Source organism: Dendrobates tinctorius, unplaced genomic scaffold (genome assembly GCF_039654945.1).
Source record: "Dendrobates tinctorius isolate UK_male_01 unplaced genomic scaffold, ASM3965494v1 ptg000028l, whole genome shotgun sequence".
NCBI classification, from domain to species: Eukaryota; Metazoa; Chordata; class Amphibia; order Anura; family Dendrobatidae; genus Dendrobates; species Dendrobates tinctorius.
Genome location: NW_027361696.1, coordinates 10807555 through 10832826, shown reverse-complemented (window position 1 = coordinate 10832826; position 25272 = coordinate 10807555).

The following is a 25272-nucleotide window of genomic DNA, read 5'->3' as shown; positions in this document are numbered from 1 at the left end:
TCAGGGCGAATGGTCAGTCCTGCAGTATGGATACAGTCCAGCACTATGCCCAAGTGTTTAAGATGTTCCTCCCAGGTTGTGCTAAAAATGGCGATGTCATCTAAGTAAGCACAGGCAAAGTCCTGACATTGTTGTAACAGTCGATCCACCAGTCTCTGGAAAGTAGCGGGGGCAGTTTTCATCCCAAAGGGCATTCCCAGGAATTCATAAAGCCCAAATGTAGTAATGAAGGCTGAGCGCTCCCGAGCGTCCTCCGTTAGGGGTATCTGCCAGTACCCCTTGCTCAAGTCTAACGTGGTCACAAATTGGGCGCTGGCCAGACGATCCAATAGCTCATCAATCCTGGGCGTGGGATAAGCATCACTCTTGGTGGCATCATTTAGTCATCTGTAATCAACGCAGAATCGTGTTGTACCATCCTTCTTGGGGACCAGGACGACAGGAGAGGCCCAAGAACTGTGAGATGTGTTGTGAGTTCATTTTTCCCTTCACCAGTGAGGTCTGATGAACTCCCTCTTCTGGCGAAGGAAGGTAGTGAGGCTGATTACCAAACAGCTGAGCAGGTAGATGATGACTGGGTCACAGGAACTGATGACTGGATATAAGGCAGCCGACGCCCTGCTGCCTTGCCGGTGAGTTTCCTGCTGGATTCTTGGAGACCAGTCTGATTTCTGCTTCTCAAAGCTAAGTTTTGCTCTGCCTTTTGTACACTTTAGTTCTGGTTTTGTTTGCCTTGTTTTTTGGAGTTCAGCCATCCCCGGCCGGGGGTGAGCTGAATTCCATTTTTGTCTCTGATCTGTTGATCTCTGGCTCTGTCTTCAGAATATACCTGAGTGCTGATATAGTCTTTTTGAAGCCTAGCGACTTCAGGGCCTGTTTTTCCTATCAGTCTGTTGGTTCATTTTTGGATAGGGTTTTTGCGGATTGCAGACAGCAGCTTTTCTATCCTGTCCTATTTAGTTAGCTTGGGCCCCATCATTTGCTCAACTTATCTTTCTATCTGTGATAGTGTTTTTTCATCTTGCTTCACAGTCATTATATGTTGGGGGCTGCCTATTGCTTTGGGGTCTGCTCTGGGGCAGTTTAGATTTCCCCTTTCTGTCTTTAGGCTAATTTAGTTCTCTGGCTGTGATCGAGGGGTCTAGGGCACCGTAGGAACCCCCCATGGCTACTGCTAGTTGTTGTGGATAGGTTCAGGGGTCTGCAATCCGATAGCTTCCAACTTCTCTGGTTTTTTGGACTTAGCTATTATTTTTGTTTTTTGCTCCTTCGGTGACTCATCCATAACAGAATCACCGGCCATACCGCAGATCCTAGGGTACTCAATAGCAGGAAAGAATTGTAAAAAAAAAAAAAAAGGTGTCAGAATTTCTTTGCGTATATTTTTTCCTCTATATCTCTGAGGCCGTAGGGGGAATTTTTTTTTCTCTCAATGGAGATGAAGCAATTGTTTGATCGTGTGGAGCAGCTCGCTGCGGAAGTGCGGGGAATTTCCGCCTATCTTACTCATTCACATGCTGCTGAACCAAAGATCCCCACTCCTGATGTGTTTTTTTAGGATCGGTCTAAATTTTTGAATTTCAAGAATAATTGTAAATTCTTTTTTGCCTTGAAGCCTAACTCGTCGGGGAGCTCTGCGCAGCGGGTTAAAATTGTCATCTCTTTGCTGCGTGGCGATCCCCAGGATTGTGCGTTTTCTTTGAAACCTGATGATCCTATTCTAAATAATGTGGATGCATTTTTTCAAACCTTGGGGCTATTGTATGATGAACCTAATGCTATTGATCAGGCTGAAATGGCCCTGTTGGCATTGAGCCAGGGTCGGGATTCTGCAAAGTTGTACTGTCAAAAATTCCAAAAGTGGGCGGTCCTTACTACCTGGAATGATGATGCCTTGGCAGCTCTCTTTCGGAAGGGTAGGTCAGAAACCGTAAAAGATTCTATGGTGGGATTTCCTGTTCCCTCTGGTCTTGACAATTCTATGTCATTAGCCATTCAGGTTGATCGGCGTTTGTGTGAACGCAAGACCGCACGAGAGGTGTTGCCACCTGTTGAACAAATGTCTGAACCTATGCAATGTGATAGAGTTTTGTCCAGGGTGCAACGTCAGGAGTTCAGAAGGCATAATAAGCTGTGTTTTTTTTGTGGAAATGCCTCGCATATTATTTCTGTCTGCCCTAAACGAGAGAAACGTTGTGCTCACACGTTTTCTGTAGGTGGTGTTCAACCTAAGTTTCTTCTGGCAATTACTCTGATCTGCTCCCTGTCCACATTTTCCGCCAAGGCTTTTGTGGATTCGGGAGCAGCTCTGAACCTGATGGACTTGGATTTTGCTAAACGTTGTGGATTTCCTATGACGCCTTTGCGGACGCCTATCCCTTTGAGGGGTATTGATGCGACTCCTTTGGCGAAAAATAAACCTCAGTTTTGGACCCAGGTGGTAATGCGGGTCGCCCCAGACCATCAAGAAAATTGCATATTTTTGGTGTTGCATAATTTGCATGATACCATTGTTCTGGGGTTTCCCTGGTTGCAAATCCATAATCCAGTTTTGGATTGGAAATCTGTGTCTGTGGTGAGTTGGGGTTGTCGGTGTGCCCTTAGTGATGCTCCTGTTTTCTCCACCTCTCCCCAGTCGCATGATGTTCCTGACTATTTGGCTGACTTTTATGATGTATTTAGTGAGAATGAGTCTGCGTCTTTGCCTCCTCATAGGAGTTATGACTGTGCAATTGAGCTGAGCCCGGGGTGTAAATTTCCCAAGGGTCGGCTTTTCAATTTATCTGTACCCGAGCACGAGGCTATGCGATCCTATATTAAGGAGTCGTTGGAGAAGGGTCATATTAGACCATCCTCTTCACCCTTAGGTGCTGGGTTTTTTTTTGTGGCTAAAAAAGATGGTTCATTAAGGCCTTGTATTGACTATTGTGCCCTCAACAAAATTACTGTTAAATATCAGTATCCGTTACCCCTGATTTCTGATCTATTCTCCAGAGTTAAAGGTGCTTGCTGGTTTACCAAGCTTGACCTCAGGGGGGCGTATAATCTTATTCGCATTAAGCATGGGGATGAATGGAAGACGGCGTTTAATACTCCAGAGGGACATTTTGAGTACCTGGTGATGCCTTTTGGGCACACTAATGCCCCTTCTGTCTTCCAATCCTTCATGAACGATATTTTCCGAGACTTTGTGGATAAATTTTTGATTATCTATCTGGATGATATTTTGATCTTTTTCAAGGATTGGGACTCTCATGTGGAACATGTTCGGACTGTGTTCCGGATTTTGAGGGAGAATTCCCTGTATGTCAAGGGATCGAAATGCCTTTTTGGGGTACAGAGGATTTCATTTTTGGGATTCATTTTGTCTCCGTCAACTATTGAAATGGACCCTGCCAATGTACAGGCCATTTACGATTGGGTTCAGCCCACTTCTTTGAAGGCCCTCCAGAAGTTTTTGGGTTTTACTAATTTTTATCGGAAATTTATAGCTAATTTTTCTAGTATTGCCAAGCCATTGACTGATTTGACTAAGAAGGGTGCGGATGTGCTGAATTGGTCTCCGGAGGCTGTTTCTTCCTTTCAGGAGCTGAAGCGAAGATTCACTTCTGCTCCGGTTCTGCGGCAACCTGATGTCTCACTCCCGTTTCAGGTAGAGGTGGACGCCTCTGAGATTGGTGCAGGAGCTGTTTTGTCCCAAAAAGATACTGTGACATCTAAAATGAATCCCTGTGCTTTCTTTTCCCGAAAGTTCTCCCCATCCGAACGTAACTATGATGTGGGGAATCGGGAACTGAAATGGGCATTTGAGGAGTGGAGACATTGGTTGGAGGGAGCTAAACACCAGGTCGTGGTCCTTACTGACCACAAGAATTTGATTTACCTGCAGTCGGCCAAACGCTTGAATCCTAGACAGGCTAGGTGGGCCTTGTTTTTCACACGTTTTGATTTTGTGGTCTCTTTTCTTCCTGGCACTAAGAATGTCAAGGCAGACGCCCTCTCTAGGAGTTTCTTTGCTGTTTCTCCTGTTGTGACCAAGCCTGCTACCATCTTAGGCGAGGGGGTAGTTCTTTCTGCCATCTCGCCCGATTTGAGTCGTGCTCTGGAAGAGTTTCAGGACAAACCTGAGCGTTGTCCCAGTGGAAAGTTGTATGTTCCTGACCAGTGGAGGAAGAGAGTGATGTCTGAAGTTCATTGCTCTGCATTGGCTGGTCATCCAGGTATTTTTGGTACTAGAGATCTGGTGAGTCGGTCTTTTTGGTGGCCCGCCTTGTCTCGTGATGTCAGGAATTTTGTGCAGTCCTGTGGGACTTGCTTCTGGTCTAAACCTTGTTCTCGCTCTAGTGGGTTGTTGATGCCTTTGCCGGTGCCCAAGAGGCCATGGACCCATATTTCAATGGATTTTATCTCTGATATGCCTGTCTCTCAGAGAATGACCGTTATTTGGGTGATTTGTGATAGATTCTCTAAGATGGTCCATCTTGTACCACTCCCTAAGTTGCCATCTTCCTCTGAGTTGGTGCCCTTGTTTTTGCAACAGGTAGTTCGCTTGCACGGGATTCCTGAGAACATTGTGTCTGACAGAGAAGTTCAGTTTGTGTCTAGATTTTGGAGGACTTTCTGTTCCAAGCTGGGAATTGAGTTGTCCTTCTCCTCTGCGTTTCACCCTCAGACCAATGGGCAGACAGAGAGAACAAACCAGACTTTGGAGTCGTATTTGAGATGTTTTATTTCGGCTGATCAGGATGATTGGGTTTCATGTTTGCCCTTGGCCGAATTTGCTTTAAATAATAGAGCTAGTTCTGCCACTTTGATGTCACCTTTTTTTTGTAACTTTGGGTTTCATCCTCGATTTTCTTCAGGGCAGGAGGAGCCTTCTGCCTGCCCAGGTGTTGACACTGTGGTCGAGAGAATGCACCAGATCTGGGACCAAGTGGTTGATAAGTTGTCTCTCTCCCAGGAAAAGGCCCAGCGGTTTTCCAACCGGCATAGGACCATTGGTCCCCAGTTTAAGGTGGGTGATATGGTTTGGTTGTCATCAAAAAATATCGCTATGAAGGTGGCTTCTCCTAAGTTTAAGCCTAGATTTATTGGACCTTACAAGATTTTGGAGATTATTAATCCGGTCTCTTTTCGGTTGGCTCTTCCTGTCACGTTTAAGATTCATAATGTGTTCCATAAGTCCTTGTTGAAGAGGTTTGTTGAACCAGTAGTTCCTGGGGTGGCACCTTCTGACCCTGTATTGGTTGAAGGTAACATGGAGTATGAGGTAGAGAAGATACTGGATTCCCGTCTGGCTAGACAGAGACTCCAGTATTTGGTTAAGTGGAAAGGTTATAGTCAGGAGGATAATTCCTGGGTCTCTGCCTCTGATATTCATGCCGAAAGATTGGTGCGTGCCTTTCATCGGGCTCACCCTGATCGCATGGATGAGGGTTCGGTGACCCCTCCTCAAGGGGGAGGTACTGTTGTGAGCTGTCAGGAACACCGCACTGCACTTGCTCACTGTGCCAGTGCGGGTGTCCTGAGTACAAAGACAGTACTCACAGATACCTGTGGGGCAGGGCAGCAGCGGTGACGATGCGTGCTTCAGAGTATCAGGACCTGAAGCACATGACTGCTGTGGGCGTGGCCTAAGCTCCACAGATCTAGGAGCTGCAGGGAAACTCCTAGAAAGGTAACTACGGGGCAATGTTACCAAGGGGCATAGACAGAGACAGAAACCAGACGAAACCAGGGTCAAAGCACCAGATAGCAATACAGTACCACAGGGTTTAGACAGAAAGGATAGTCAGGACGTAGCAATAGGTCAGAAAACCAGAACGGGCAATAGACGGTACAATAGGGACAAACTGTAACGGAGTAATGATAGCCAAGCCAGGAGGTCAGAACCGGAGAAGACAGTAGTACCAAAGCGAGAGACGGAGTACAGAGTGAGGAAACAGGCCGGGTCATACACGGGAATCAAACAAGCAACGCAGAATACACGCACACCAGGGGTCACACACACCAGAACAACAGTATAGCTGACAGAGAACCCTGGTAAAGAGTGAGTATAAATACCCCTCCCAGATCCAGAAAGAGGCCACGAACACTTAACCCTGTGAGTGCAGGGCAAGAACCCTGTTCAAACCATGACAGTACCCCCCTCTTAATGGGGGGCCACTGGACCCCCAGGCTTGTCTGGGTATCTGGCGTGGAAAGCCCGCACCAGACGATCGGCATGCACCGAACTGGCCGGAACCCATGACCGATCCTCCAGAGAGTACCCCTTCCAGTGTATCAGATACTGGAGTCTCCGGCGCACCCACCGGGAGTCAACAATGCGCCCTACTTCATACTCCAGCTGCCCCTCTACCAGCACTGGCGGAGCATTTGATGAGGGATCCTCTCTCACCGTCCCCACAGGCTTTAACAGGGATCTGTGGAAGACATTAGAAATTTTAAAGGAGGTGGGCAGCTGCAGTCGGTAGGCTACTGCGTTAACAACCTCCACAACTTTGTATGGGCCAATAAACTTGGGGCCCAGCTTTATAGAAGGTATCTTAAGCTTGATATTGCGGGTGGATAGCCACACCTTCTCCCCTACTGCAAATGCTGGACCTGGCCCCCTCCTCCTGTCAGCAAACCGCTTATAGTTTTCCTGGGCCTTGGACATATTCCTCTGAACCTCCCTCCAAAGAATTCTAACACGTTGTGTCACATCCTCAGCACCAGGACAACCTGAATCCATACGGGAAAACTCTCCAAAATGTGGGTTAAAGCCATAGTTGACCTGAAAAGGAGACTTCCCAGTAGACTGACTCACACGACCGTTGAATGCAAACTCTGCCATGGGCAATACCTCACACCAGTCCTCCTGCCTGGAATAGGCCAAGCATCTCAGAATCTGCTCCAACGATTGGTTCGTGCGCTCCGTCTGTCCATTAGACTCTGGGTGGTAGGCAGAGGAGAAGGACAACGAAATCCCCAGCTTTTTGCAAAAAGCCCTCCAGAACCTGGCTACAAACTGTACCCCTCTGTCTGACACCACATTCATAGGCACTCCATGTAACCTAATTATATGCTGCATAAATAAGCGGGCCAGGGTTTCAGCAGATGGTAACGCGGCGAGAGGTACAAAGTGAGCTTGTTTTGAAAACCTATCCACCACCACCCATATCACCGAGTTGCCCCTGGAAGGAGGAAGATTTGTGATAAAATCCATGGACAAATGTGTCCATGGTCTATCCGGAATTGGCAAAGGCACCAATTCCCCAGCCGGCCGGACCTGAGAACTTTTAGAACGAGCGCACACCCCACATGCAGTCACAAACTTTTTAATATCTGTTACCATAGAGGGCCACCAGAAATCCCTCGCAATTGCCCCCCGGGTAGCTGCAATCCCAGGATGAGCACTCAACACAGAATCATGAAATTCCTGCATAAGTCCGAGACGGAAACGTTCCGGTACAAACAATTTACCCGGGGGTTTACCACCAGGAGCCCGAGCCTGGGCCTCCAAAATCCCTCTCTGTAACTCAGATGAGATTTCGGCCACCACTACTCCTGGCTGAAGAATGGAGGAGCGAGGTTCTGGAGGGGACACCGAATCAAAGCTTCGGGATAAGGCATCAGCCTTGATGTTTTTAGATCACGGGCGGAATGTGATGGTAAACTGAAAACGAGAAAAAAAAAGTGCCCACCGAGCCTGTTTGGGGGTCAATCTCTTGGCAGACTCGATATAGGCCAAATTTTTGTGATCAGTGATGACTGTAATGGGATGAACAGACCCCTCCAGGAAATGCCTCCATTCTTCAAAAGCCAACTTTACCGCCAACAACTCTCTATTGCCGACATCGTAATTTCTCTCGGCAGAGGAAAATTTTTTAGAGAAGAAGGCGCAAGGCCTCAGGTTAGTAAGGGTAGGAGGGCCCTGAGACAAAACTGCCCCCACCCCCACTTCCGAGGCGTCAACCTCCACGACAAAAGGTCTTGACGGGTTGGGTTGTACCAATACAGGGGTTGAAGAAAAGCACTTTTTTAATGTCATGAAAGAGTTTTTTGCAGCTACAGACCAATTTTTTACATCAGCTCCCTTGAGAGTGAGGTCCGTTAGAGGCTTTACCACCTGCGAAAAGCCCTTAATAAATTTCCTATAAAAGTTGGCAAAGCCCAAAAATCGTTGCAACCCTTTCAAGTCATGAGGTTGCACCCACTCCGTAACAGCCTGGACTTTCTTAGGATCCATACGGAACCCCTCTCCTGACACAATCAACCCCAGAAAGGATACTTCTTGCATGAAAAATGAGCATTTTTCCAGCTTGGCATACAAATGATTCTCCCTCAGTCTCATGAGAACCATCCGCAAATGGTGCAAGTGAGATTGACTGTCCACCGAGTACACCAGAATGTCATCCAAATAGATAACCACAAAACGACCGATTAAATCAGAGAAAATTACATTAATAAAATTCTGAAAAACAGCAGGAGCGTTGGTGAGACCAAAGGGCATAACCAAGTTTTCGAACAGCCCTTCAGTCGTCAGGAATGCTGTTTTCCATTCGTCCCCTTCACGGATTCTTATAAGGTTATATGCCCCACGTAAATCCAGTTTAGAGAACCACTTGGCCCCGGTGAGTTGGTTACATAGATCAGGAATTAGGGGGAGAGGGTATGTATTTTTCACAGTAATTTTGTTTAATTCCCGAAAGTCGAGGCACGGCCGCAAACCGCCATCTTTTTTCTTAACAAAAAAAAAACCCGCTGCCACAGGTGAAACAGAAGGCCTTATATGCCCTTTGCGGAGACTCTCAGTAATGTACTCCTTCATGGCTAGACGTTCGGGCCCAGACAAATTGAACAGGCGAGCCTTGGGTAACTTGGCTCCAGGGACTAGATTAATGGCACAATCAAAGGGTCTATGTGGTGGTAGCGCCTCAGCCTCACTTTCAGAAAATACGTCTTGAAAATATTTCAGGCACTCCGGAATACCTTCCAGATCGACAGACGACACTGACACAGATTTTACTGGGGTGACAAGGGTTGTCAAGTTACAACATAGACCATTAGCCATACAACCCCACTGAATGATATCCCCTGTGACCCAGTCAATAGTAGGATTGTGACGTTGAAGCCAAGGCATACCCAGTATCAGTCCAGCCGGCAGATTATTTATGACAAAACATCTTAATTTTTCCACGTGAGTGGAACCCACTTTCAGAGAAAAGGTATCAGTCATGAAACAAATTCCCTCCTGGGTGATAGGAGAAGAATCAATTGCCACAATTTTAACAGGATCTTTTAACCTGACTGTCCCTATCTTATGAAAAGTCACAACTTTGGCATCGATCAGATTAATAGAAGAACCACAGTCAACAAAGGCAGTAGTCCCAACCGGACCGCCTGTAAGTTCCAGTTCCACCGGAAGCAGAATTTTAGTAAGCGAGTAAAAGGGTACCTGGGAGTCTGGGCAACCTCCTCGATTGTTACCCAGACTCAGTCGTTTTCCTGACGGCTTCACTGAAGAAGGGCAAGAAGGACAGTTCCTTCTCCAATGTCCAGCGGATCCACAGTAAAAGCACAATTGGTTGTTTCTTCGGTGTCTCCTCTCTTTTTCCTCCAATGACGTGGCACCAACCTCCATGGGCTCAGGACTAGATGCAGAGTCTCTCAGATTGGAGAATAAAGGGGTCACCTGCAGCATTACCCCTCTTGCCCGCAGCCTACGGTCCATGCGGACAGCCTGGATCATAGCGTCCTCCAAAGAATCCGGTGGAGGATGAAGGGCTAGGGCATCTTTCAAACGTTCGGACAGGCCTCTACAGAACAAACCCCGGAGGGCAGCGTCATCCCAGGAGACCTCCGCTGCCCAGCGTCTGAACTCAGAGCAGAACCATTCAGCAGAGTTCCTTCCCTGTGTCACACTCATCACCATATCCTCTGCCAGACGCACTCTATCAGGCTCATCATAAATGTGCCCCAGAGCCTCAAAGAACAAATTCACAGACATGCGTTCAGGAGCAGAGGAAGAGAGAGAGAAAGCCCATGCTTGTGGAGCCCCCCGAAGTAGGGAAATGACGACCCCCACCCTCTGGAACTCATCCCTGGAAGAGCGGGGCCTCAGAGAAAAAAAAAGCTTGCATCCTTCTCTGAAAGACCTGAACTCCTTTTTATCCCCTGAGAAAAGGTCTGGCAATTTGACCGGAGATTCTGGGAATGCCAATGACACATCTCTATCCCCAGCACAAGAATCCCCTGTAGAGGCAGCCCCCTGTACCGTATCCACCAACTGTTGCTGGGTCTGGGCCATCATGCGCTGTTCCACATTAAGTTTGTGGAACATTTGGGTCAGGTTCTTGACCTGATCAGCCAAGGCTTGTATGGGATCCATGAGGATAACACACTTTTTTTTTTTTTTTTTCTCAGAGGGGGAAAAAAAAAACTGAAATGGTCAGCTATAATTTCAGGAACACCGCACTGCACTTGCTCACTGCCAGTGCGGGTGTCTTGAGTACAAAGACAGTACTCACAGATACCTGTGGAGCAGGGCAGCAGCGGTGACGATGCGTGCTTCAGAGTATCGGGACCTGAAGCACATGACTGCTGTGGGCGTGGCCTAAGCTCCACAGATCTAGGAGCTGCAGGGAAACTCCTAGAAAGGTAACTACGGGGCAATGTTACCAAGGGGCATAGACAGAGACAGAAACCAGACGAAGCCAGGGTCAAAGCACCAGATAGCAATACAGTACCATGGGGTTTAGACAGAAAGGATAGTCAGGACGTAGCAATAGGTCAGAAAACCAGAACGGGCAATAGACGGTACAATAGGGACAAACTGTAACGGAGTAATTATAGCCAAGCCAGGAGGTCAGAACCGGAGAAGACAGTAGTACCAAAGCGAGAGACGGAGTACAGAGTGAGGGAACAGGCCGGGTCATACACGGGAATCAAACAAGCAACGCAGAATACACGCACACCAGGGGTCAGACACACCAGAACAACAGTATAGCTGACAGAGAACCCTGGTAAAGAGTGAGTATAAATACCCCTCCCAGATCCAGAAAGAGGCCACGAACACTTAACCCTGTGAGTGCAGGGCAAGAACCCTGTTCAAACCATGACATGAGCTCATTTTTCCCTTCACCAGTGAGGTCTGATGAACTCCCTCTTCTGGCGAAGGAAGGTAGTGAGGCTGATTACCAAACAGCTGAGCAGGTAGATGATGACTGGGTCACAGGAACTGATGACTGGATATAAGGCAGCCGACGCCCTGCTGCCTTGCCGGTGAGTTTGCTGCTGGATTCTTGGAGACCAGTCTGATTTCTGCTTCTCAAAGCTAAGTTTTGCTCTGCCTTTTGTACACTTTAGTTCTGGTTTTGTTTGCCTTGTTTTTTGGAGTTCAGCCATCCCCGGCCGGGGGTGAGCTGAATTCCATTTTTGTCTCTGATCTGTTGATCTCTGGCTCTGTCTTCAGAATATACCTGAGTGCTGATATAGTCTTTTTTAAGGCTAGCGACTTCAGGGCCTGTTTTTCCTATCAGTCTGTTGGTTCATTTTTGGATAGGGTTTTTGCGGATTGCAGACAGCAGCTTTTCTATCCTGTCCTATTTAGTTAGCTTGGGCCCCATCATTTGCTCAACCTATCTTTCTATCTGTGTTAGTGTTTTTTCATCTTGCTTCACAGTCATTATATGTTGGGGGCTGCCTATTGCTTTGGAGTCTGCTCTGGGGCAGTTTAGATTTCCCCTTTCTGTCTTTAGGCTAATTTAGTTCTCTGGCTGTGATCGAGGGGTCTAGGGCACTGTAGGAACCCCCCCACGGCTACTGCTAGTTGTTGTGGATAGGTTCAGGGGTCTGCAATCCGATAGCTTCCAACTTCTCTGGTTTTCTGGACTTAGCTATAATTTTTGTTTTTTCCTCCTTCGGTGACTCATCCATAACAGAGATGGCTGAATAACTCCCAGTTGTTTCATCTCCTCCAGTTCGTTCTTTATCATGCCTTGAACAGCCTCTGGAACCCGGTAGGCAGCCTGCTGGATGGGGCGTTGTCCGCGGGTTTCCACATGGTGGCTGGTGAGAGTAGTCATCCCCGGCTTTGAGGAGAAAGCAGCAGCCCTCGGCCTTAGTACGACGACAATACCGTCCTTTTGTATATCCGATAAATGGGAGCCCAGGGGCACTTGTTCCAGTGATCCTCCCGCTTGGGCAACCTGGAGGAGATCTGGGAGATACTCGTCATCGGCGGTATCACTAGGGGGGTGGCAGACAGCTAGAACAGGCAGAGATCGGTCGTGGTAGTCTTTCAGCATGTTAATGTGGACGGTTTTCTGTCGTCGACCGCTAGAGTCCAGGGCAATAACATAGTTAGTGTCATTAATTTTCTTGACAACCTGATAAGGGCCTTCCCACCCTGCTTGAAGCTTGTTGGCAGGGGAAGCAGTAATCATGAGCACTTCCTGTCCTTCCATAAATTCCCGGTTCCTGGCATTACGGTCATACCAGGTTTTTTGTCTGGACTGGGCCATTCGCTGATGTTCATTAGCGAAGGTAGCTAGCTGGGCGAGACGGTCTCTGAGCTCTAGAACATAGGGAACGATGGGCATTCCAGTATCTGAGATGTCTCCCTCCAAATCTTCTTTCAGAAGAGTGAGAGGCCCACGGACCTTCCGGCTAAACAGTAGTTCAAAGGGAGAGAACCCTGTGGACTCTTGGGGAACCTCCCGATAGGCGAAGAGGAGATGTGGCAGGTACTTTTCCCAGTCTTTTTCAAAAGCCCTCAGCATATTTTTTAGGGTTCCATTAAAGCGTTCACATAGTCCGTTGGTCTGCGGGTGGTATGGGGTGGTGCAAATGGCTCGAACACCACAGGTATGCCATAGGGACTGGACCAGATCTGACATGAACTGAGTGCCTTGATCTGACAATATTTCCCTAGGAAACCCTACCCGGGTAAAGATGGTAACAAGGGCCTCGGCTACCTTTACTGCTGTAATACTGGACAGGGCCACAGTTTCAGGATACTTAGTGGCATAGTCCACCACGGTCAGGATATATTTTTTCCCCGACCTGCTGGGGTGGGCCAGAGGACCTATGGTGTTGACGGCTACACGTTGAAATGGTTCCTCAATTATGGGCAGGGATTGCAGGGGTACCTTATGTCGAGCTCCTGGATGCCGCATTCGCTGACACACACCGCAGGTGCGGCAATAATGGGCTACCGACTGCGAGACGCCCGGCCAGTAAAAACTTTGGGTGAGTCTCTTTTCAGTCCTTTTTCTCCCTTGATGCCCAGCCAAGGGGATGTCATCGGCCAGTTGAAGTAGCTGTGCCCTGTACTTCTGAGGGACAATGAGTTGCCTGGTCGTTGCGTCAGGGTTGCCCTGGTCACTGCCCTTTGTTACACGATAATACAGTCCGTTTTCTCGAGTGAAGCCATCCCCATTATCTCCCATGTGCCCAGTTTCTGCCTTTCGCCTAAGGGCTACTTAAGGTAGTGTCACCCGCTATTTCTCTCCTAAACTCCTCTCTGTCCCAAGACTCTCCCAATGTAGTAGCAGCGAAAGTATTGCTTACTGACTCTGATGCGGTTCGTGGAGGTTGCTCCCCGGTGGGGTCCGGATGACGTAGTGCTTGAATGGCCTGTAGTTGGGTGACTGCTCCCACAAATTGGCACTGTAACTCCCCAATGTCGTTCCCAAGGAGGATATCTGCAGGAAATCCTCCCATAACTCCAATCCAACACAGTTTTTCTCCACAACCATAATCCAAACGCACAGAAGCTCGCTGTATATATTTGCGGGCACCCCCCGCCAGGACAATGGGAATTCCCAGACCCTGGTAAATTGCCTCGGGTCGAACCACACGGGGGTCAGCGATAGTCAAGAATGCCCCCGTGTCTCTAAATCCTGACACTTTGTATCCATCAATAAAGACATCTTGCAGGTGGCGTTGCCGTTGCTCTGAGTAGCTAAAGGACAGAGGCCGGAGTCCGTACACTCCAGGAGGGGTATCTATGGTGCCGTGGTCGGTGGTCCACTCTGGTGGGGGTGGTGGTAGCTCTTCCTCAGGTATGGTGGAGTGTACAAGATGCACTGGACGAGGTGGGGCTGCGTGGGGCACCCTCCGAATCATGGAGGGACAGCCAGACTGCAAATGTCCAGGTTGCCCACACCCATAACACCTCCTCTCTGTGATACCCCCAGGTCGTGGTCGGAACTGTTGGGGCCTAGGATTGTGAGGCGTGATTGTCATCGTCTTGCGACTAGGTGGAAGGGAAGATATAATTGGAGGGGGACGGGGCGCGGGAGCAGGCCGTGGTTTATTGTCCAGAAGCCTCCTCCATTGCGGCCGGATAGTAAGGGCTTCATCGGCCAGGGCTGCAGCTCTATCCACGGTACACAGCGTGCGCGCCCGGACTCAATCCCGTACCTCTGCAGGGCACTTGGCAAGAAATTGTTCTATAAGGAACGCCTGTATAACATCTTCCACAGTAAAGGCGTTTTCTGCTTCCAGCCATCTCCGACATGCCTCGGACATCTTATGTGCATACATCCTAAATGATCCCCCTATGGTGCATGGGAGGTCTCGGAACTTGGCCCTATATGAGTCTGGGGTGATAGCATGGTAATCCAGGATAGTCCGCTTTACAATGTTATAATCCCGATTCCGCAGTGCATAAATGGTTCGGTAAGCCTCCGCCATGCTTCCATTCAGGAGCCCCACTAACAAACGCATCCAGCTAGAGTGGGGCACCTCCATCACAGCACACTGTTGCTCAAAGTCTTTGAAGAACCCCTCCACATCTCCAGAAGCCTCATCAAATGGCTTAAACTCTGTCCGGGTGATTCGTACAGGCTCCCGGATTGTTGGGGTTACACTCCACATTGCGTTACTCCCTTTTTCAAGCTCCATTGCGTCCTGTCTCCGCTGTGCCCGGCGGGCAGCCTCCTCCTTGTACTCCTGAGAAACGCCGGGGCCCAGAACCGCCATCTCTTCTTCGTACCATACCAACCACTGGCTTTTCTGGAAGGGGATCCCTGTCTCCAGTGCTCGTCCTTCAGACATCTGGGAGGAGGTGGCCGGGCTAGTGCCCACCAGTAGATTGATTAAGACCTCTTTAGTCAGTACCTGGTAGTTCAGGCCCAGGTCTCTGGCTCTCTCCTGTAAACTGCATACAGTCCAATTTCTGTACTCACTCTGTGGGTGGTTCTCCATTGGGTTACGCTCTGTTGATCCCACTGCTGCCACCAGTTGTCACGGGGTCATTCGCTGGTATCACACAATCAACAGAGCAAGCGAACAGTGAACAATTCCAAGACCTTTATTCAGGCAAAAATACGAAAAGGTCCATATTCAGTCCACCACACAAAGGATAAGATAGTCCAGAATAAGAATGCAGTCCAGTAACAAGATAAAATGTCCAGGGAAACGAGATTCCAAAACTCTAGCACCAGAGGATAAAATGGGTCCTTCTCTGTCTGAAGTGCTGTCTGAACACAATCCTGTCCACTCCGGAACTGACTGTCCATCTGCTGTTCTCCCCACCCCCTTCCTTGTCCAGGGGTAGTCAAACCAGTTGGGGCGGTTTCATGGCCTCCCAGAGGAGAACAAAGGGCCTTAGGGATTAATGCACTACAGGGGGTCATCAAGAGACAGATACAGTGAGGCTGTAGACTTACAATGTGATAAGAAAAACACTATGAAAATAACTGGAATTGGTAAAAATAGGAATATACAAAAAGTGATATCCACATAACATATCACACCATCACAGTTTCCTCTTCCCCATCCCTTCGTAGCCACTAACCACTCGGTTTCTCAATTACGCTTCCAAATATTGGAACAGGTCGAAAAACCACGACGGGGTGGTGACTACATTAAACGCTTACGAGAAAGGGAATCCTTTTGGATTTACACCTTACAGACCTTATCACCCAAGGGCCTTAACAGGGAACTAGATATGGTTTTCAGATAAGTAATAGCACTGGTTTCTTGCTTGCCTGCTTGTTATCTGATTCTGTTGCATATGTAAAATGTGAACTTTATATTTGCAGGTATGTGTATAGCATGCTGACTTTCACTTCTTCTGTATACTAACACTTCCTAATTTTTCAGGCACCTTGACCCTTCCTTTTTACACCCATCAGGGTAAGTACTGGTATTTTTCTATTCCTATTTTTTATTTTTATCTTTTTTTCCTTTTTCATTTTTTTTCCCATTTTTCCCATTTGCTTTATATTTTTTTCCATTTATATTTTTTCCATTTTTTTCCATTTTTTCATCTTCATCATTTCATTTTTTCATTATTCTTATTATTTTATTTCATTTATTATTTTTTTAATTTTTATTATTATCAATATTTCTACTTCATTTCTTTCATTTTTTCATTTTTTTTCCATTTGTCCTATTACCATTTCATTATTTATTTTTTATATATTTTTCTATATTTTTCTAACATTTTTTTTCTTCATTTTTTTTTCTTTTTCTTTTCATTAGTTTCTTTTCACTCTTTCATAATTTTCTGCAGCATTTTTTTCATTTTTATTTCCCGTTTTTCATTTATCATTTTTACTCCATATTCATTTCATCCCCTCTTATTTCATTCTATTTTATTTCCTTGTCCATTTCAATCCCTTTGATCCATTTCATCCATTTCTTTCATTATACTCATTTTTTTTCACTTCATTCATTAATTCCTTCTTTTTATGGTCTCCTCTCACTCCTCTATTGCTTCTGTTATATCTCCCTTCCTCTTCTCCTTCCTTGTTTTGTGTCCTCCCTCTCTCCTCTTCTATCTTGCTCCTGGCTCAGTCTGACACTCTCTCCTCTCTCTCTACCCTTCCCTTCCCCCAGTGCTCCCTCCCCCTTTTTTTCTTCTGTCTGGTCTTTTCCTTGTTGTTTCTACCTCCAGCACACAGCGCAGGCGCCCCCACCATCAGCGCTACAAGCCTCGGCTTCAGTACACACCACTTGTTTCCCACACAGTAGCCCGGCCAAAAGAGTCTACCTTGTTGTGGTGGCGCCTTAAAGGGAATCTGTCACCTATTTTTACAGCATTACAGAATGCTGTAGATAAGCCCCTGATGGCGGTGGCCGCATCTTATATACCAAAAAATAGGTGACAGATTCCCTTTAAAATTTTTTTGGCCAAAACAAAAGTTGCTGGCTATATGTGTGATCTAGTGATGGGAACTGTTAATGTGTGATTGGTGAGTAGTGCAGTTTTTCCAAGAGAGGGTGGGACTGTGGACAGTTTTAGGGGTGGAGGCGGGGCAGGGGTGGAGCTTGGGCGGAGTCTCAAGTGGGCCCCAAAAATTATATTGCCCTGAAATTCCTAGTGGCAGCCCTATCTGTGTGCACATGGGCAATATGTGCTCCCAGGAAGGTGCTGAGCCGGGACAAAACAGGAGAAATCTCCATTTGTTACACTATTACTAAGCACTAATTTATACGATTTATCACCAGTTTTAGTCACAAGTAATTTGTGTCAGCAAAATGGCCCCAAATCATACACCCTGGGCACTGCCCATATATCCAGGATGTCTGCCCCCAGTGCCATGGTTCTAAATGCAGAAACACAGTGTTTTTCCACATTTCATCTTTAATATATATATTTTTTTTGTTCACAATCTGCTCCGATTATTGGGTCATTGCTGTATTTTTTATGTTTCCCAGTGTATGTATTTAGGTGTAGATTTAATGCTGGGATTCTGCACTCTAAGCTCCACTTTGTGTTTTTTTGGGGGGTTGCCCTGGAGTGGTGCTTCTAACCTAAGGTCTCTGCCGTGCTCCTATAGTCCCTGCTACCATCTTCACCTTTTATCAGCACCATTTTGTGACTGCAACTTCTGTCTGCGGGAAGTCAGAAGTAACAGAAACAAGCTATCAGGCCACGTTCACATGTTCAGTATTTTACCTCAGTATTTGTAAGTCAAAACTAGAAAAGGAACAATTAGAGGAAAAGTATAATAGAAACTCGTCATCACTTCTGGATTTCTAACCCACTCCCGATTTGGCTTACAAATACTGAGGTAAAATTCTGACGAAATACTGAACGTGTGAATGTGGCTTTAGGCTGGATTCACACATCCTGATATTTCCGGTACTGGAAAAACCGGCACTGGAGATATCCGTGTCCATGTGTGTAATACGTGTGACAACTGTGTGCCGCATCAGTACCACACGGACGGTTGCCGGGGAAGAAGCGCTACAGTAAGCACTGTTCCCCGGCCAGGGGCGCACCTATAATGAAGCAAGTTGATAACTTCGCCTCAGGCGGCATTGAGTCCCTGAAGAAGTGTAAAGATCAATGTTTCAAATATAATCCAGTGTATGTATTTTACATGTGCATCAGGTTAGGCTAAAAAAGAGTAAACCAGATTTATTTGTACTGATTTTACTATGGGGGGGTGCCATTTTGTAGTTTGCCTCAGGCAGCAGAGAGGCTAGGTTCACCCCTGTATATATATACCTTTACTATGTGTATACATTTATTTTATCTAGTCTATTTTAACCTGTCAGTGTGATTTTACATTACAGCGCCCTGAATTGCCGGCTTTTCTAAAGGACACTGGTTCATATATCTCGCAAGTCACATGCATGGTCCGTGTGTAATCCATTTTTTTCTCTCGCACCCATAGACTTGCCTTGGCGAGTCTCATCCATAATATGGTGTAAATTGCAGCATGCTGTGATTTCTCTGGCACCTATAATACGGGCGAAAAAAAAGGATGATGGGAGCTGCCCCATAGATTAACATTGGTCTGAGTGCCATGCGATTTTTTTATCGGATAGCACTCGTCCGCATTCCTCTCTAGTGTGACTCCAGCCTAAGAGTAACAGAACTATTACATTTTACACTTAATAATACAGGAAGATAGAGACATAAGGTGTGCACTCAGAGTTGGGCAGAAAGGGGTGCAGGCTGAACCGTAGAATCCAAATTAAGCTATATAGCAGGAAATCAGCAGCACTCGCACTGAGAATTTTTTTTATAAATGATCAATTGTACTTATTTAGTTACAGTAGAATATTTCACCAAAGTGCTGGGTAGAAGAATGTAGAGCGACAAGTTGTATGTACATTTTTCCTAGGTCTTTTTCAAATGTTGCTTTAATCACAAGGATAGGGTATACTGCACAGAACGTGCTCCAGTGTTGGTGTATAATCCAGAAAGATAGATAGTATTTATAAAAATATACAATTTTTTTTACAAAGGGGACAAAACAATACAGTATATACAATTACATAAAGTAAAAGAATAATCAAAAAACTTACTAAACTTGGTCACAAAAATCGCTCAGAGCTTAGCGAAGGGAAGCGCTTCTATTGGAAAATGTAGTAGAGTAGATATTAGCGTGCACACTGTCAGAGGGCAAGGTGCTAGTGAAACGGGCTATTTTAGCCCACGTCAATGTAAATTCACTGCAAACTCATAAGTATAGGTTGCAAAAAAGATTTATTAAAATCCATACATGAAAAGATTAAGAGCAGATGGTAGCTGGTACGAAAAAGCAACTATATATAATATTACAACGTTTCGACCCGTCCCGGGTCTTAATCATTTAGTCGCTGTTTTGACAGTAAAGTGTCATGTAAAAGGAGGGAATTCCCTTAAAGGTTTCAAATTGGTGATGCCATGACTTTGTTAGGTGAGGAGTGGTAGCGTAACCTGAATTGCTGCTTTGGATTAGCGGCGCTCCCGCGCCTTGCTGGTGATGGTGGTGTGATGCCAAATTTGAAACCTTTAAGGGAATTCCCTCCTTCTACATGACACCTTACTGTCAAAACAGCGACTAAATGATTAAGACCGGGGACGGGTCGAAACGTTGTAATATTATAATATATAGTCACTTTTTTGTACCAGCTCCCATCTGCTCTCAATCTTTTCATATATGGACTTTAATAATATTTAGAATTGAGAGTCCTCAGTGGTTGATACCTTTTAATGGCTAACTGAAAAGATGGTAACAAATTGCAAGCTTTTGAGACTACTCAGGTCTCTTCATCAGGCTGGACTAATACAACATCGGAAGAATCACATATTTATGCACAAAACAGCACAGAAATAACGCAATAGATAAGACAAGTGACGTAAAGCAGAATTGTCATTATGGGAGAGGGATAAACATAAATATTGGACCAGTTCATAGATAAGGAGTGTGAAAGTTTTATTGTCCTCTGATTGGGTTCTGGTTCTGTGTTGTGTGATGCCCCCAGAAGGTCTGAAGAGCAAATTCCTCAATTGATGTAAAAATCCATAAATCCATGCGACACATTCTTTCCTGCACTGTGTGTCAAAGGTTGTCATAAATTTATACTCCCAGACCCTCGTGTCTCTTTGAGACTTGAAGTTACCTTTTAATACAAGTAATTTAACGTCCATCATGTTATGACCGGGGATACAAAAATGTATTGCTACAGGTAGATCCATTCTTTTTTCTCTTATTGCGTGGCGATGAGAAGTCATCCTTGTTCTCAGTTTCTCCCCACATACAGATCCCCAGTTGGACATTTAGTACAAATAATTAAGTACACCACATTAGATGTGATGTAGTTGAAAGTACCTGGGATCTTGTAGTTCTGATGTGAGTTGGGGATCTTTATCTTGTCCGTGGTCATTATAAATGGACAGGTTTTACATTTTTTCTGGTTGGAAGGAAAGGTTCCTGCAGCTGTTGTCCTCCCCAACATTATATTAGCTCCTAAGTTATGCCCACACACCTCCCCTTGATTGATTCAAGTGGGTCGGATTCTTGGATGTTCTGGGTATGTTAGAATTTTCTGGGTTTCACAACATTTACGATATCTTCGCTCCTAAAGGTTGCAGGCTTTAGATCTTGTCATATTTTCTAATGTGAATTTACCTTTACACACAGAACCAAATATGACTCGGTTCACATCATTTATCAGACTGTAATTCAATTGGAGGGATTCTAGTGGACCCACAGCAATGTGAGTATGTAAAATCCATCCCTTCACTATGACACCGAAAATCTATATCCCTTATATATTGGATCGATATAAAACCCCAATATTCATATTTGGACAATGGAGACACTGCAGCTGGAACTTTCTCATCATGGATCTTTTGATGGGAGGAAGACCCACTGTGCCATAGGGCTGGGCTTACCTAGGGGATGGCTAAGCGGTTATCTGGTTTTCACTGGAGCGTCTAATGGTGGAGTCAGACTTGAGCTCCAGGTAGCCACCAGGTTCCACTCTTGGCAGTCCCCGGTACTTCAGATGCTAACCACAGGGGTCTGGTACACTGACACGGACTGGGCTCGGAGTCACAGGCAGGACAGGATTCGGGCTCTGTTCAGTCAACACATGCTCTGGGTCCTAGTGCAAAACAGATACTGACAGAGTCACAGACAAGGCTGGATTCAGATACTGGAACAGGCTCCAACAATACTCTGGAATACTAACTGGGACTGGCATGCGTGCAGGTTCTAGTACTGACGAAATAGTTACAGGGTTCTGGTACCGTCAGTGTGGCTTCAGTATTCAGGTACCGCCGGCGCAGCTTCAGGGTTCAAGAGACTGCCAGGTACAGTTTAGGGTTCAGGGACTGCCAGACGTGGTTTCAGGTTAAGGCCCTGGCCACACAAGGGGATCAGGTTCATGTTCAACTACACAGGATACTATGACTGGGGACATAGCAACGTACAGTTGCACACATAATACATGAAGGAACTACAGGGGTTGCTCAGGCACCTCCTTACTGGGGAGGGTGCCTTTTACACGAGATGCCTCCCAGCTCTTGGCTGAGGGCAATTTCAAGCTATGAGCGCTGCCTCTTTACAAAGAGGGGAGAGCGATTCACACTAGGCGTGTTGCTGGGAAGCCTGTGCGTCATGCACAGGAAGCAGGAGACAGGGAGGCCGCCATGCGGCAGGGACGTCAAGTATGTTGGCATCCCTGCATGGAGGGTGAAGGGGAACCATGCACGGGCACCAGCATGGGTGTTACATAATCTCTGAATACAGAAAGGGACTCATTCCTAAACTGTATGCTGGCTGAGTTCTCCATGGTGTTGAGAAGACTTATCTATAACTACAGAACATGTCTTCTTCCTGAATGATATGATGGCCTTGTGCTCCCATGATGTTTAGCATGTTCATGTCTAGATACAGAAAACGTGTTTCCTGAATGTTATGACTGTGTGCTCTCATGGTGTCTAGAACATTCATGTCTAGATACAGAACACAAGTCTATTCTGAACATTATGATGGCCACGTTCTCATATGGTATTTAGTATAATCTTCTATAGAAACAGAGCACGTCTCTTTCCTGGTATGATGCCCGTGTGCTCTCATGGTGTCTACCACAATCATGTCTAGATACAAAATACCTCTCTTTCCTGAAGATTATTATGGCACACATGGTATTTAGAACAGTCATCTCTAGGTACAGAATACGTCTACTTACTGAAAGATATGATTGCTGCAAGCTCAATAGTATCTAGTATGTTTATGGGTAAGAGACAGAATGCATCACCTTCCTGATTGGTGTGATGGCCGCATGCTCCATGGTGTCTAGTGCGATCATCTCTAGATACAGAATACATACCTTTCCTGATTGGTGTCATGGCCGCCTAGTCCCGTGATCACAGATCAATCACAAGACCAAACCCTTCCATGTGCCGAGCACTGGCTGACACACAAGCTGTTTGTGTACCTTGTGTTTAGCTGATCTTAGCTAAACGACAAACAATGACAAGAATCTATACTTTGCACTTCCTAATCACCATGACCTTGACTAGGCAAGATAGTGAACACAATATACTCTATGCATAACTCAACATATGTCATCACTAATCATGCTATAAAACTAATGATGATATACTATGCCATAGTATACGGAACAACATGTCAGTGACCCATGTAACCCTGTACCTGAATGCTGGAAAGGACATCAACAAGCCTTAATCTGGACCAGAATTGATAGATAGGGGCTAGGGAATTAAAACTGAAAGCTGATCCTGAGTCCAGGAAGGTCAGCCATTTTGTCTTGATCACCTATAACCATGTACACATCTAAAGAGTCGCTTCTATTCATCTACTACAAAGTTTAGTGAGATTGCTAGTAATGAAGTGATGGAGGACGGGGCAGGACCAATCAAGGGAAGATTGACAAATCATCTACACTCCGGTATTATTAGATTCGTAATAATTACAGGAAGTAATATTTTCAGGGACAACCAATTGCTGGATCTAATGAATAACATCGGACGGCCCATGATTAGAAACGTCTTTGCAGATACACAGGAATCGTGTGGCTGCAGAGGCAAGCTGTCAGTATCACTACCGTCCATGCTGCCCGATCACACATTTGAAAGCCGTACATGCAACACATGAGCAAGCAGTGCTATATACTGCTCCATTCATGGCGATAACGTGATTGTCAGATAATGCTGGGTCCTATCATAGCTGTATAAGCTCTGTAAAATATATTGAAAATACATATATAATGAACATGATAATGTACCCCATTTTGGCAGTGTTTCCAGAACTTTTTAGCTACAGCTCTAGCAAAAATTAAGAGACCACTTTCAAATGTTCAGTTTGTCTGATTTTTCTGTTTATAGATATATTTTTCAGTAAAATGTAACTTGTTCTTTTAGTCTACAAACTTCTGACAACATGTCTCCGAATTTCCAAGCAATAATTTTTTCTTTTTTTTTTCTGAAAATGAGAAATGGTGAAAACTCAAAAAAAAAAAGACCCCAGTGCTTTTAGACCTCAAAGAATGCAAAGAAAACAAGTTCATAATCATTTAGAAACAAAAATACTAATGTTTTAACTCAGGAAGAGTTCAGAAATCAATATTTTGTGGGATAACCATGATTTTTATTCACAGCTTTCACGCGTCTTGGCATACTTGTCACCAGTCTTTCACACTGCTTCTGACGCAAAAATGTAAGCAGTTCTTCTTTGTTTGATGGCTTGTGACTATCCATCATCCTCTTGATTACATTACAGAGGTTTTCAATAGGGTTCAGGTCTGGAGAATGGGCTGCCCATGACAGGGTTTTGATGTGGTGGTCTCTTAATTTTTGCCAGCGCTGTACCAAATACCATTTTGCAGTCTACCAAAAACACAACACATAGTATCTACACATCACACTTGGAATCAAGTCTTTAGTTTTATTTTTTTTAAACTGAAACCTGATTACTTAAATATATACAGTCAATTCCTCAATAGAAGCCTTTAAATATAACACCACAGTGCCTACCCCCACGTCCCGAATATAACATGAAGCCATAGTGTCACATTCCTGCCCTGGATATAATATGAAGCCAAAATTTCCACCCCCCAAATAACATGAGGCCACTGAGCTCTGTCATTATAGTATGACGCCACTGTGCCCCTCAGAATATATCATGAAGCCACAGCATTCCCTACTGAATGTAACATGAAAACCGCAGTGTCCCCCCAGAAATTTACTTGCTTATATAGTGGCATTAATTCAACACCGTTGTACAGACATTATCATCATTGTCCCCATTGGGGATCACAATCTACATTCCCTATCAGTCTTTGGATAGTGGGAAGAAACTGGAGAACCCAGAGGAAACCCATAAAACATCGGGAGAACATACAAACTCCTTGCATATGTTGTTCTTGAAAACAAAAACCCCTTAAACATATTATGGCGTAATGGGGAAGGGGACCACCCAACCACCAACGCCAATGTGCATAAGCTCAAGATATCGAATGAAAACCAGGAGAAAACTCAGAGCATGCAATAAAAAAAAAAAGTCAAATTTTATTAGAGTAAAGTACTACAAATAACATGTACAGTATATAACGATGTGCTAATAAAGACAAAAGCAGACAGTATCCACCCAAAGTGCCCTAAACCTCCATGTAGATGGAAAACATAGCCCCAGACCATGTCCCTGAGAAAATCCATAAACATCAATGCAAGGTAAAAGGAACGCCTGAGCATAGTGACCTGAATGTAATCATCATGAGGTTGACAATAATAAAGGGCGTCAGTATGGTGAAATAGACTGCCGCTATAAGCAGCAGAAGAGTATGGAGAAAGGAAACCTCAGTGGCACTTACCGGGGCTGGGAGGAAAAGGGAGACCTGGCTGTACCACCCCCGATGCGCGTTTCGCGGCGTCTCAAGCCGCTTTCTCAAGAGGGAACAGGGCGGCGCTCATAGCAGAGCAGCAATGGCAACCACAGGGGTCTCCAGCAGACCTCAGGCTGTCATGCCAACCCATTGGCGCCTCGCAATCATGTGACAGATGCTCCGATGGGCGGGACTTACGACATG